Source organism: Geotrypetes seraphini, chromosome 3 (genome assembly GCF_902459505.1).
Source record: "Geotrypetes seraphini chromosome 3, aGeoSer1.1, whole genome shotgun sequence".
NCBI classification, from domain to species: Eukaryota; Metazoa; Chordata; class Amphibia; order Gymnophiona; family Dermophiidae; genus Geotrypetes; species Geotrypetes seraphini.
The window spans coordinates 81340590-81355927 of NC_047086.1; the positions used below are offsets into that span (position 1 = coordinate 81340590).

At 40.4% G+C, this 15338-nt stretch overlaps 1 pseudogene; it reads right to left on the bottom strand.

The window, feature by feature from the left end:
* Positions 1-333: 333 nt before the first annotated feature.
* On the bottom strand, positions 334-1685 carry LOC117356550 (annotated as a pseudogene).
* Between the last annotated feature and the right edge of the window lie 13653 nt (positions 1686-15338).

Here is a 15338-nt window from a genome sequence, read left to right on the forward strand (position 1 = left end):
TCAAGTCTCATACCTCTGCCAAAAGAAACTATTAATCTAGAAATTAAAATTCAATATCCCTTATTAGCTCCATAAATTCATACTGGAAAATATGGCATCGCCAAGAACAATTAGCACAATACAACACCACAGAGAGAACAGGATGAGCACATTGCATCCTGCAGGTCAAGTAAATCCCTGTAGTCACCAATGCCTCTACATGTTGCAACATCTTCCCAAGCCTGAAGATTAAACCTCAGACCTATTTGTATGACTACTCCAGTGTCAATAAAAATATGTTCAAATTATACCAGAGTCTTGAAGCAAGCAGAAACTTCAGTTCTCATCTCTGACTCATTTTTGTAATGGAACAATATTGCACCCCAGGAGTCCTTTCCCACTCCATTGTTGGGGCATGAGCCCTAAATTTAATTTCTTGCCATCACGAATCACTGTCACACTCAGTGGTTTCCCTTCACTGTGCTGCACAACTGTGGCAATGTTCTGTAGTGTTTGGAAGTTACTGGTGTTCACAGAACCAAATTCAATAATCTCATCTCCAATTTGTAATCCTGATATGCTTGCAGGAGAATCGGCAATGACAGCATCCACTTTAGCAAAGGCACTTGGCAGGTTTTCAGCCCAGGTTTTCACCTCCGCTCCAGCCTCTGCCTCATCCTTTTCTCGTTTCTCCTTCTCACAGGTGTGCAGCTGATGAAGGGCCTCTTCTATTTCCTTCATTATTGACTTTGACTTGTGATCATTTTGCAAGCAAACGATGTTATGCCTAGCAGTACGAACTTGTGAACAACCAGTGGCCCATCCATTCTAACTCCTTTTTGGTCCTCCAGTACATTGTAGTAAGCTTTAATTTGTGCCTCCAGCTCTTCCTTTCTCTTCATCAGCTTTTGTAATGTAATGTAATGTAATGTAATGTAATGTAATTTATTTCTTATATACCGCTACATCCGTTAGGTTCTAAGCGGTTTACAGAAAATATACATTAAGATTAGAAATAAGAAAGGTACTTGAAAAATTCCCTTACTGTCCCGAAGGCTCACAATCTAACTAAAGTACCTGGAGGGTAATAGAGAAGTGAAAAGTAGAGTTAGAGGAAAAATAAAAATAAAATAAACATTTTAACAAGACAGCATTGATCTAAATACTTTGGAAGGTAGAAGAGAGGAGAGAAAGGAATAGAAGCAGAAGGGGGAGCCGTTGAACAGTAGAATTCTGGAGAAATTTAAATGATAGAAATAGAACAAAACAAAGACAAAAGGCAAAACAATAGATAAGATTAAAGATAAATCATAAGCTGGAAAGAAAAATAAAATAAAACTTTGTCTTCAATCCACGGTTTCAGCGTCAGTGATGAAGTGGAGCAAGTAAGTTTAGGAGGAGCGATTGACGTTTCCAGAAAGGGCTTCTTCAGGGAAGAGACTTGGCAGACAGTCCCAGGATGCCTATGTCTCCTCCCCTGCGATGTTCTCCCATCCATGCATTCCCTCCCAGACACACTGCCCGTGCCCCAGCCGCTCCAAGGAGGCTGCCCCAGATGAGGTCCACGGTGAATGCAGGATTCTCTCCTCTGCGGGAAAGCCGCCCGGAGCCGACAGTCGATCTTCTTAGCGGATTGCATGGGGGGAAGAGTTCACACTCTTTTGCACGTCGCTCACTGTCACAGCCGCCCTCCCGGCCTCAGACATCTTCCTCCGGCCACCAGTTTCTTGACATTTAAGTCTACAATGTTCATAGCTGAGGAAAGTGCTTTCTGAAGTCAGCAAGACAGTGCTGTCTGGCTTCCAGTCCCAGCCAACTGCCCATCCCCCACAGCATCCTAGTGCCGCTCTCAAGACTCCCCTTCATGCGTGACTTCTGTCATAGTTTTCGTTGTTGTTAGCTGATGAGGAAGAGGCGGTGGCTTACGGTATTTCCAACTCGAGCCAAATGAGTTCATCAATACCAACCTTTTATTACCACAGCATTTTGTCCCACATGGTTATTATTGCTGAAAGAAGGCTGCCGCATAATCTGCTGCATGAATAAGAGTGTACCCAGGCTTGCACATGTCCGCACTCTCTCCCTCACATCGATGACTGGCAATACCCCAAACAAAGAAGAGGGAAGGTAGGATAAAACCTGGAAGAAATCCTTCTCCAATTAGAGCACCAGAGGATCAAAGAGGGAAGTTCTCTCTGAAGAAAGTTTCATTCCTATTGGCCGAATACACCCATTTCCACAACTCTCCAACAAACGATTTCAAATCAAATAAAGTTATTTTCAATAAAAATAAATCAATTCAAATAATAAAAAATATCAAAAAGAAGTCAATATCCCTCCAAAACATACCCTAAAAAAATATTGTGGGATCACTTAAATTTAAAGGTATGAATATAACAGCAGGTTACCTGCTTCACCAACTGTCAGATCACACAGTTACAAATCCATACCGTGTTTTTGCTTCTCAATAAAATCTTCAAGTTTCTTCGGGTCTCGATATTGAAGTGTGTTATTATTAAATGTGACCCTCATTACTGCTGGATAAAATAACCCATATCCTTAACCCCCCCACGAAGATTCAAGAACTGTTTTCTGGCAGCTGCTGTCTTCTTAGCAAAATCCAGAAGGAAGTTAAGTTTTTTATCCTTCCACATTACTGTTTTTTTCTGTTTAGAAGCCTCAAAAATCTGCATGGCATGCTTAAAACACAGTATTTTGATTAGCATTAGGCTTGGCCCCTTCTGATTGCTCTGGATCCTGAAAGGTACCCTGTGTGCTCTCTCAATTTCAAACTGCTCCTCAAAGTGAAGGGATAAAACCTTTGGGATGAGAGGGAATAATGCTCGAGTACCTGAATAATTTGTAAGCAGAATATAAATTATTAAAAAAAGAAAAGAAAAAATAAGAGAGGTAAGGAAAGACACAGGATTTTTCCCTTCCAATCCCTCTGGTATTACTAAAATCCAAACATTATCCCTTCTAGATCGGTTCTCCATCTTCTCCAGCTCAGCAGACATCTGTGCAATCAGTTTATGATCCAAATGGCTCTGAGAAGTTACCTCTTCCACTGCCACCATTCTCTGCTCTAATTGCTCAACCCTGGTATTACTTTCTGCCATTTGCTGAGACAGGCTAGCAACCTCACTTTGAAAACCTTTTAACTGCGAAGTTGTCTCCTTGAGCATTTCTTTTTTTAATCTGGAGGTCAGCTATTACTTGCTCCATAAGTTCAGTGGATTCCTTTGGCAAAGGAATCTTTGAAGGTGTAGGGGGGGATTAGCTTTCAGCATTTCCCCCTGAAGTAAAGGCAGCATCCACCTTGTCTTTCTTTCCTGAAGCCATACTAAGCTGTAGTAAATCAGTAGCCTTTTAAATCTCTTTCCTGTTTTGCTTATACTGTATGTAATGTTGAAGTATAAGCTAGTCTGTTTGTCTTCTTTGATGTAACTAATATACAGATTACTTTTCTTTAACTATTATCCTATTGTAGCTTACATCCCATTTTAGTGATCTTTAATTTTAGAGCATACTTGGTTTATTACACATGTTTCTTACAACAGATTTGCTTATATTTATTTCTAATGTCCTAAATTTCCATACAAGTGTTTAGCTTGTTATAATAATTGTAAAATTGCATAAAAATACATTTTAAAAATAAAATTTAAAAGTGGAAAATTGGCCATTTTACAGCTGCGGCAAAAAGTGGCCTTCAATTAATACAGAACACTACAGCTAAACTTATTTTTGGTAAGAGTAAATTTGATCACATAACCCCTCTGCTTAAGGAATTACATTGGCTTCCAGTGTATCTCAGAATTAAATGTAAGTGCATTTGTATTGCATTTAAGATCCTATTTGGCATTTTTGCCACTCTGATTCCTTTAGACTGGAATGTTCATAGATCTCATCTTGCCAGTGGTAAAAAACAGAACCTTTAAGAGATATAGGGCTCCTTTTACAAAGCCGCACTAGCGGGTTTACCGCGCGTGACTTTTCATCACGCGCTAACCCCCACGCTGGCTGAAAAACTACTGCCTGCTCAAGAAGAGGCAGTAGCAGCTAGCGTGGCTAGCAGTTTAGCACACGCTATTAAGCACATTAAACCGCTAACGTGGCTTTGTAAAAGGAGCCCTTATTCATTCTTTTGTTTTTAAATTAACCAAATTCTGGAATGCTTTTCCACTTACATTAAGAAGTTTAGGTTCTTTTGCTCTATTCCAGAAAGTTCTGAAAACTTTTTTGTTTGTTAAACATTTTGGAAATTAATTATTTCAGTCTACTTTTCCTTGTCAAGTTTACGTATTATGTATTACATTATGATAACCGAGTCGAGCTCCTCTTGGTTGATGACTCGGTCTATAAAACTAAGGGCTCCTTTTACTAATGTGCACTAGCATTTTTAGAGCGCACTACACAGAAAATACTAACACAAGCTCTATGGAGGCATTAGCGTGTAGCACACGCGGCAATGTAGCGCACGCTAAAAACGCTAGCGCACCTTAGTAAAAGGAGCCCTAAGTTTTAGTTTAGTTTAGTTACAATCTGTACTCAGGCCACTTTTTGCCACAGCTTAGTAAAAGGGCTCCTAAATTAAGAAGAGCTTTACTTTCTAGTCTCATACAAGTGCAAAGAAAAAAAAAAGATCAGAAAAGAAATAAACATACCTACATTTCAATGTCTGCCTTAGAAGGGTTTTCTTTTGAAGTTCTAAAAGCCATTTTTGAATCACAGTAAATAATTGTGGCAGGGACCACAATGAATAATGTTATTCCTGAAACATTCTCATGAAAGACACTGATGCCTAAATTGTCATTAAGCTGCCAACTGACAAAATATGAGCCTTCTTTTCAGCTTGTCCATGCCAACCTAATTTTCAAACACAAACTACCCATGTACCCCCTAATTCTATAATTTTGTGTGATTATTTTCATGCTTAGAACCATTACAAGATCTGAAGTTAACTGAATGCAAGTGCTATTAGAACTTGTTTAATAAATTATTTCTTTTTTAGACGAGTATTTGTATATTTTAGCAATTACTGAGATCTGGCTCAGGGTGCTGAGAAATTATACTTATCAAAAGCCTGCCTGGAAGTTTATACCTATTTACTTAAACATAGAATAAAGCACAGATATTATTTCGATATGTTAGTGATGGGAGGAAGTGCAAAAGTGGATTTGTTAGACTTAAATGTGTAGGGGAGAAATATTTCTGTTCTGTGTTTACAGATGAATGGCTGGGATTAAGACCACAGAAGACAAATAAAAATAGAGATGCAGTAGTCCCTGAATGATTTTCAGAGGACTGAGCTTATAAAGAGCAAGTTATCTAGATTTTCAGAAGGCGTTCGACAAGGTCCCACATGAATGACTACTTTGAAAAATTGCAAGCCATGGAAACAAGACAGTCTCTGCTCAAAAGAGCTTACAATCTAAATAGACAAGGCATATAAACTGGATGTCATGAATACAGTTAAGGTGAACAGTTAATCTGCTAGCTGGGTTGGTGGGAAGAGGGGAGTAGGGTTATAGATTGAAGGCTATGGACTCAAGGCAATATAGTTACACTAGAAGCAGGTCTTCTCAGAAAAATCTGATTAATTTCTATGGCTAGGTGACCAGAGAGTTGCATAAAGGGAGAATGCTAGATATAATGTATTTAGACTTTAGTAAAGCCTTTGACTCGGTTCTGCATCAACAACTAATAAATAGAAACATAGAAACATGACAGCAGATAAAGGCCAAATGGCCCATCCACAACATCTGCTATCTCCTCCTCTCCCTAAGTGATCTCACAAGCCTGTCCCATGCTATCTTGAATTCAGATAGTCTTCATTTCCACCACCTCCATCGGGAGACTATTCCATGCATCTACCACCCAAATAAACTGAATGCCCTCAGTATGGGCTCTAAAATGAGGAACAGGACTTGGATGTGATTATATGTGATGATCTTGAGGTGGCCAGAAAGGTAGAAAAGGTGATTGCAAAAGCCTGAAGGATGCTTGGGTGCATAGGGAGAGGAAAGACCAGTAAGAAAAAAAGAGGTGATAATGCCCCTGTATAAACATAGAAACATAGAAAGTGACGGCAGAAAAAGGCCGAGGCCCATCGAGTCTGCCCACACCATTGACCCACCCCCTATTTAATCGCTCTCTGATGACCTTTCCCTCGTAGAGATCCGACATGAGCATCCCATCTGTTCTTAAAATCCAGCACACTGCTGGCCTCAAACACCTGCACTGGGAGCTTATTCCAGCTGTCAACCACTCTTTCAGTGAAGAAGTATTTCCTGGTGTCGCCATGAAACTTCCCGCCCTTTATTTTCAGCAGGTGTCTTCTTGTGGCCGAGGGTCCTTTAAGAAGGAAAATATCATCTTCTACCTCGACACGACCAGTGACATACTTAAACGTCTCAATCATGTCTCCTCTCTCCCTACATTCTTCGAGAGAGTATAGCTGCAATTCGTTCAGCCTTTCTTCTTATGATAGATCTTTGAGCCCCGAGATCATCCTGGTGACCATTCGCTGTACCGACTTGACTCTCAGCACATCTTTACGGTAATGTGGCCTCCAGAATTGTACGCAGTACTCCAGATGAGGCCTCACCATGGTTCTGTACAAGGGCATTAGGACGTCGGGCTTCCGACTAACAAAGCTTCTTCGGATACAAACCAGCATTTGCCTAGCCCTTGATGAGGCCTTCTCCACTTGATTGGCCGTTTTCATGTCTTCACTGATGATCACCCCCAAATCCCGTTCTGCTGTAGTCCTTGCTAAGGTTTCACCATTTAATGTGTACGTTCTGAACAGATTATTGTTGCCCAGGTGCATGACCTTGCATTTGTTAGCGTTGAAGCTAAGCTGCCAGGTCGAGGACCAAAGTTCCAATAAAAGCAGGTCTTGCATCATGCTGTCGGACAGACTGCCGTTACTCACAATGTTACATAGTTTGGCATCATCGGCGAATAATGTTATTTTACCTTGAAGCCCCTGAGTCATGTCTCTTACGAATATGTTGAAAAGGATCGGGCCCAAGACCAAGCCTTGCGGCACCCCACTGGTCACCTCCGATGTTTTAGAGATGGTACCATTAACCACCACCCTCTGAAGTCTACCACTCAGCCAATCGTGGACCCATGCTGTAAGTGTTTCACCTAATCCCATCGATTTCATCTTGCTCAATAGCCTGCGGTGGGGGACGCTATCAAAGGCTTTGCTGAAGTCCAAGTACACGACGTCCAGGGATTCTCCCATATCTAGTTTCCTTGTTACCCAGTCAAAGAAACTGATGAGATTGGATTGACAGGACCTACCCTTGGTGAATCCATGTTGGTGGGGATCGCGTAATTCCTCCTCGTCTAGTATCATGTCTAATTTGCATTTGATGAGTGTTTCCATGAGTTTACTCACTACCGATGTGAGACTCTGATGTAAAACTCTGATGAGACCTCATTTAGAATATTGTATACAATTCAGGAGACTGCACCTTTAAAAAGATATAAACAGAATAGAGTCAGTCCATCTTCACAAATCCTATACACCCAAGTTCAAGTCTTCTTCTGTCTCACAGAGTAGGTCACAATGTTGACACAGTTAAACCAGTATGAACCAGTATTCAAGTCATCAGTGAAGACCCAAATCTCTTGAGCCAAATATTCTTTAATGTAGTCAATCCAAAACAAAAGACATCACTTACTATTGAGATGTATTGGGAACAGAGTTACTGCTTCTGCAGATTAGAGTCCATTCTGGATCCAACTCTCTCAGACAAGAGAAGCTGATGAATTCAGTTTACACACATTGACTGGTGAGATTAAATATGTATGGTGAAAAACACAATGTAATCACAGGGACTTGAAAAAGCCAATCAGCAAGATCTCCACATGGGCAGACAGATTCTCAAGACATGTTGGGTAGGGAGAACAGACTTTATCCAGCATGCTTTGAGACAAAGAAAGCCAATAAGGAAAGCCCGTAAGACACTGGGATCAGAGCAAATGTGCTCAGAAAGGGACAATTACAGTGAATTGCAAAAATATAGGAACTTGTAATCCACAATACAACAGAGCATAATGTAAACAAACAACCTAATCTGTTCACATTTAAATGGGAGCAACACAAATCTCATGAAAAATGCCTCACTGAGCTCCTTTAATTTATTCCTTCTTTGCTTAGAACAAGTCATGGCTAGGGTAGCATCTGGTCCAATAACAATCAGTGCAAACTGCATTCTTAATTGCCCAACCAAACAGCATAGGCTACATAATTGCATAACATCTGGCCCTGCAGCGATGCACCAGATCACCTGATAAGTCAATTCACCCCTGCTACAGAAACTGACTTACAGTGGGCAAGTTTTAAATTGCTCAGGAGGCTTGCAGGTCCATGAATTCTTTGTCCTTAGGTGTATACTAATTATCTTAGAAATTCCTGGTTGAGTTTACCTTTGAAAATTCTATCTGGCAAACATAATGGATAAGAAAGAAAGTGCAAAATGCACTTAGGAAAATATGTGTAAGGATATTTTTTTTAAAAAAAATTCTCATCTTTCCCTACTCCCACCCCCAAGGCTAAAAATATTGTGAAAGTGCAACTACAGTATACATTTTCCTACTGGATAACATGCAGTTCCCCTTCCCTTCCCTTGTTTAAAAGCAGACTGAAAACCCACCTTTTTGATACAGCTTTTAATCCTTAACCCTACTCCTCTGCCCTCCAACCCAGCCAGCTGATTAACCGTTTCCCTTAACTGTATTCATGACATCTTGTTTGTCTGTCTGTCTTGCCTGTTTAGATTGTAAGCTCTTTCGAGCAGAGACTATTTTCTTACTCTTTGTGACTCTGTACAGCACTGCATGCGTCTGGTAGGTAATAGGACAGAGTACGGTATTAGGGTTCAAGAAGGGATTGGACAATTTTCTGAAGGAAAAGGGGATAGAAGTGTAGGAATGCCACAAAGGAAACACACACACGCAGTCTTAGAAACAGGAGGAGGCGCTAGTAAGAGCTAGCTCCCAGTCCCTATTTATTATGCTTCTAAGATAATGACATCATAGTAACTCCCTCGTTTACACATCTCATGATTGGTGGGTACAAAGATACATGGTTTTACATTGGTGGATACAAAGATAGGTACATGCTTTTACCTCGTGATTACCTCGTGATCATCCTCCAACTCAGCACTTAGACATTGTAGGATGCACCAGGGAGGGGCCTATGGCTTGATTGTCCCAGGCCCCTAAGGACCTGCCCTTAGGGGGGTGGGTGCGCGGTCCAGCAGGTGTTTGGGGAGAAGGTGGTCCTGGGGTAGGGTGGTTGTGTCTGGCAGGAGGGATTGGGCGCCCCCTGCTAGTGTTTGTGCAGGTGTTCGGGGGTGGGGGGTTAAGTCCGGCAAGAGGGATTGGGCATCTCTCCTACCGGGGAATCGTGGCAGGAGAGATTGGGCATCTTTCCTGCCGGGGAAGATGTTCAGGATTCTGTAACCAGTGTTGATTATGACAGACGCCAGTTAGAGAATCCTGCTTTTAGGCAAAGGACTGGCCCCTTCTTCCCCTAAAAGGTCTTGTTTTGGGCGTTTGAGATTTGGGCGATTTTGGGGACGGGAATGTATTGTAAAGACAGTGGCGTACCAAGGGGGGGACGGGAGGGGCGGTCCGGCCCGGGTGCCAGCCCTGAGGGGGTGCTCCCGGCCTTGCCATTCATTCCCCCCCACCCCCGAAGGACCGCTCGCCCCACTGACCTTCCTGCACCATCTATGAAGCAGCCGCAGCAGAATCGCGTCATCAGCGATCCCTGCGCTGCTTAGGCGCTGCTTCCTGCGCCGCGGTCCCGCCCCTCCTCTGACGTCAGAGGATTGTACATGCAGGAAAGAGGAGTACTTTGAAGGGGACCCAATGGAATAAGTTGTAAGATTGTTTAATATATTTTTACAAAATCAGCCCTGAAACTTTTTGAACAGACCTCATATAACACTTTTTTTCTGACTAAGCTAAATTGAATTAAAAATAAATATTGTATCAATTTAAACAGAGATATTGTGGACCAGGTTTACTACTGAGGATCTCTTACTTTTGTGTTACTATAAAAAGTGTTTAGTACTTTTGGCTGTGTATCAATTCAAACAACATTCCTTCTTTTAAAATTTGATGTCATCATTGTTATTAGGAAATATAGGTGCCCTTTTACTAAAGCTTAGAGCACATTAAGGGCTCCTTTTACAAAGCCACGCTAGATTTCTGCACGCGCTAGCCACTACCGCCTCCTTTTGAGCAGATGGTAGATTTCCAGCTAGCATGCACTAATCCGGTGTGTGAGATAAAACCGCTAGCGCGGCTTTGTAAAAGGAGCCCTAAATGCTAGGCATCATATTATATACCTATGGGCCAAATGGCACTTAGGGCTTAGTTCTACTAAGTAGCGCCTAAAGTGTAAGCACCAAGTAGTGTGGTCTTAGGTGTGATTTTATATAAGTTGTATATCTAGATTTCCAGAAAGTTTTTGACAAATTAAAGAGTCATGGGATAGGAGGCAATTGTGGATTAAGACTTGGTTAGCGGACAGAAGGCAGACGAGAGGGTTAAATGGCCATTTTTCTCTATGGAGGAGGGTAAATAGTGGTGTGCTGCAAGGATCTGTACTTGGACCTGTGCTATTTAACTTATTTATAAATGATCTGGAAATAGGAACTACAAGTGACGTTAAACTGTTCAAAGTTGTTAAAACGTATGCGAACTGTGAAAAACTGCAGGAATATCTTAGGAAATTGGAAGAAAGGGCATCCAAATGGCAGATAAAATGTAATGTGGACAAATGTAAAATGATGCACATTGGGAATAATAATCCAAATCATACTTCCTGGATGCACCCAAGAAAAAGATCTGAGTGTCATCATAGGCAAAACGTTGAAACCTTCTACTCAATGTGTGGCAGCGGCCACAAAAGCAAACAAGATGCTTTTAAAAAAAAAAAAAAAAGGGATGGTAAATAAGACTAGAAATGTTATATTAGAAAGACTGTGAGCCCACTGGGACAGAGAAAATACTTGAAGTACCTGTATGTAAACCACTTTGAGCATGGTTGTAAAACTACAAAAAGACGGTATACAAGTCCCAAACCCCTTACAACCTAAGGGATCCTTTAAAAATAATGCCTCTATATTGCTCCATGGTGTGACCTCACCTAGAGTACTGCATTCAGTTCTGGTCTCCTTATCTCAAAAAAGATATAGTAGCACTAGAAAAGGTTCAAAGAAGAGCTACCAAGATGTTAAAGGGGATTGACCGCCTCTCATATGAGGAAACTAAAGAAGTTAGGGCTTTTCCACTTGGAAAAGAGATGGCTTAAGGGAGATATGAATAAAGCTTACAAAATCCTGAGTGGTGTTGAGCAGGTACAAGTGGATCAATTTTTTTACTGCATCAAGATTTACAAAGACTAGGGGACACTCGATGAAGTTAAAGGGTAATATTTTTTTAAATCATTAGGAGGAAATATTTTTTCACTTGGAGAATAGTTAAGCTCTGGAATGCAGAGGATGTGGTAAGAGTGGTTAATGTAGCTGGTTTTAATAAAGGTTTGGACAAGTTTCTAGAGAAAAAGTTCATGATCTGCTGTTGAGACACTTCTTGCCCTGGATCATTGGCATGGAATGCTGCTACTATTTGGGTTTTTGCCACATACTTGTGACTTGGATTGGCCTCCATGAACATGAGATACTTGGCTAGATGGACCATTGGTCTGACCCAGTAAGACTATTCTTATGCTCGTATGATAATTGCACTTTATAGAATAACACCTAGAGGTGTCTAAAGAGGTCTTAGGTGACAATAGCCATACAAACCTAAAAACATGATGGCAGATAAAATCTAAATGACCCATCCAGACTGCCCATCTATAGTAACCATTATTTATTCCTCCCTCTAATAGATCCCATGTGCCTATCCCACGCTTTCTTGAATTCAGACATAGTCTCTGCCTCTACCATCTCTATCGGGAGACAGTTCCATGCATCTACCACCTTTTCTGTAATAAAGTATTTCCTTAGATTACTCCTGAGCCTATCACCTCTTAAGTTCATCCTATGCCCTCTCATTCCAGAGCTTCCTTTCAAATGAAAAGAAATTCGACTCATGTGCATTTATGCCACTTAGGTATACATATTGAGATCTTTTAAGTCCGCCCCCATATGTTTTATGACGAACATGACACACCATTTTAGTAGCCTTCCTCTGGACCGACTCCATCCTTTTTATATCTTTTTGAAGGTGTGGTCTCCAGAATTTTACACAATTTTCTAAATGAGGTCTCACCAGAGTCTTATACAGGGGAATCAATACCTCCTTTTTCCTACTAGCCATACCTGTTCCTTTGTACCCTAGCATCCTTCTAGCTTACACCATCATCTTTTCAACCTGTTTGGCCACCTTAAGATCATCACATACAATCACACCCAAGTCCCGCTCTTCTGTCATGCACAAAAGTTCTTCACCCTCTAAACTGTACCGTTCCTTTTGGTTTTTGCAGCCAATGTATGACCTTGCATTTCTCAGCATTAAATTTTAGCTGCCATATTTCAGACCATTCTTCAAGCTTCGCTAGGTCTTTCTTCAGGTTACTCACACCATCCAGGATGTCTACTCTATTGCAGATTTTGGTATCATTCGCAAAGAGGCAAATCTTATCTGAAAGCCTTTCAGCAATATCACTTACAAAATATTACAAAGAACAGGCCCAAGAACAGAACCTTGTGGCAAATCACTGATAACATCCCTTTCCTCAGAGAAATCTCCATTGACCACTACCCTCTGTCATCTTCCATTCAACCAGTTCTTGACCCAGCCCGTCACTTTGGGACCCATACTGAGGGCATTCAGTTTATTTTTTAGACATCTGTGTGGAACACTGTCAAAGGCTTTGCTAAAATCTAAATACACCACATCTAATGCACTTCCTCTATCCAATTCTCTGGTCACCCAGTCAAAGCAATTGATCAGATTTGTCTGACAAGACTTACCTCTAGTGAATCCATGTTGCCATTGGTCCTGTAATCCACCAGATTCCAGAAACTTCACCATTCTCTGTTTCAAAAGTATTTCCATTAATTTGCTTAACATGGAAGTCAGACTTACTGGCCTGTAATTTCCTACTTCTTCCTTACTTCCACTTTTGTGTAGAGGGACTACATCCACCCTTCTCCAGTACCACTCCTGACTCTAGAGAAGCATTGAAAAGGTCAGTCAGTGGAGCTATCAGAAATTCCCTAAGTTCCTTCAGCACCCTCGCATGTACACCATCCAGCCCCATTGCCTTGTCTACCTTTAATTTAGTTAGCTCCTCATGAACACAATCTTCTGAAAATCGATCAGGGTCTACCACTACTACATCCTGTGTTTGTCTTCTGTGGTCCCATTCCCAGAGCTTAAGCCGTGAATACAGAACAGAAATATTTATTAAACAATTCAGCCATTTCTTCATCAGCTTCCACATATTTCTCCCCTTCTACATATTTCTCCTCTTCCTTTCATTAATATATCTCAAAAATGTTTTGTCTCCCCATTTTACGGTATCAGCTATTTTTTTTTCCATTTTTATCTTTGCTTTACTGACTACTCGACCAGCCTCTCTTAACTTTTCTAGATATTTTTGCCTGTCTTTCTGTGATTTTTTTGTAGTTTATGACAGCTAACCTCTTATTCTTTACCTTCTCAGCTACTACTTTTGAGAACCAAAGTGGCCTTCCTTTTCTCTTACTTTTCGTACTTGCTTCACATAAAGGTCTGTCGTCCTTACAATAACTCCTTTCAGTTTTGCCCACTGCATTTCTACCCCTTCCCGATGTTCCCATCCAGACAATTTATTGGTTCTATATGTATTATATTTTGAGTTTATATACAACAAAATAAAGATTGTCTATCTCAAGGCTGACGTGGTCTATCCCACTCCTCAAGAAAAAAAACAACATGAGCTCTATTTGCATGCACTGCCTCTATTGTATTCAAACAGATCTCATGCATATTCATTGGAGAAATCCTGAAAACGCGACTGGGTTGTAGCCTTTGAGGATCAAGTTTTTCCACCCCTACCCTAACTGTTTAGCACACTTTAGTCAAAGGACCCCTAAGATGTTGTGTTAATCAAGTCTTTTTGTACTATTTTGTAGACAAAATCAATTTTAATTTGATGATTCAATGGCAATGAATATTGTGATGGGGTCGTGGGTGCCCAAGGGTCCACCACGGTGTCCACCACATGCTTAGGATCTGCGCCTTGGTACGCCACTGCTTAAAGGAGGTAAATGGTTCATTAATGAAGGATAATATTTTGCTTGAAACTAGATTGGAGAAATTTGATGAACCAGTTGTGAGCCAATAATCTTCAGTTTTTGAATTTTCCTTATAAATCTAAGATTTCTTCAAATGAGATGTTGAAACAATATATGATAGAGGTCATAGCCATGGACCTCCCCCCCCCCTCCCCTCACACACACATACATCTCTTCCCCAAATTTCTAAATCCTATTATATTTCCATATCTATTAAAAATATTTCAGGCAGAGAGACAAATGAGGTTGTGAATGTAGACTTAACCATTATGTTGGAACTTCTATCCAGAAAGGCATCCTAAGAGTCACCATGTTGTTCTCTTTTGAGCATGGCGAAGATTGAAATAAAGTTGTAATTAATTTCTTTCCTGGTACTCCAATATATATTTATCTTGATGTTTCTCAGAGAACTCAAATGTTCAGATGAGAGTTTCTAAAGTTGAGATCATGAGCTTTGTCTCTTGATATGTCTTTTTAAAAAAAAAAATTTCCTAGACAACGTCAGGTGAAGTTTCAGTGGAAAAGAATAAATGTTTCTTGATCCATCACAATTGGAAAAATTGATTTCATCACAGGAGACCAAAATAACTGAAGTTTCCTCTATTAAAGTAAGGTTTATAGATTCAGTCAATTGTATGTATATGGAAAGGTACTACTTTGACTCTATAGTTGGGCAGGTATATTAGATAATGAGAGGGTTTTAAGTTTATGGGGGAGAATTATTTTTCTCCTTGTTGTTTTCTTGCTTTTTATTTCTTTTTTTGATGAATCTATGTACTCTTCTCCCACATTACCTATAATTTCAATGACATGGAATTTGTATAAAATGATCTTGCTCTAAGAATAAGGGGATTGATTCTTCACCTTTTTGTTGCTGTTGTTTTTTCATTTTTTTAAGTCTGTGGCAGTAGAGGGACTAATACTGTTCTCTCAAAAAAAAAAAAAAGGAAGGAAGAAAGAAAGAAAGAAAAACATAAAGGCAAGCTGTATGTGATATCATTTTATTGGACTAACTCAGCACATCTGTGACTAGCATCC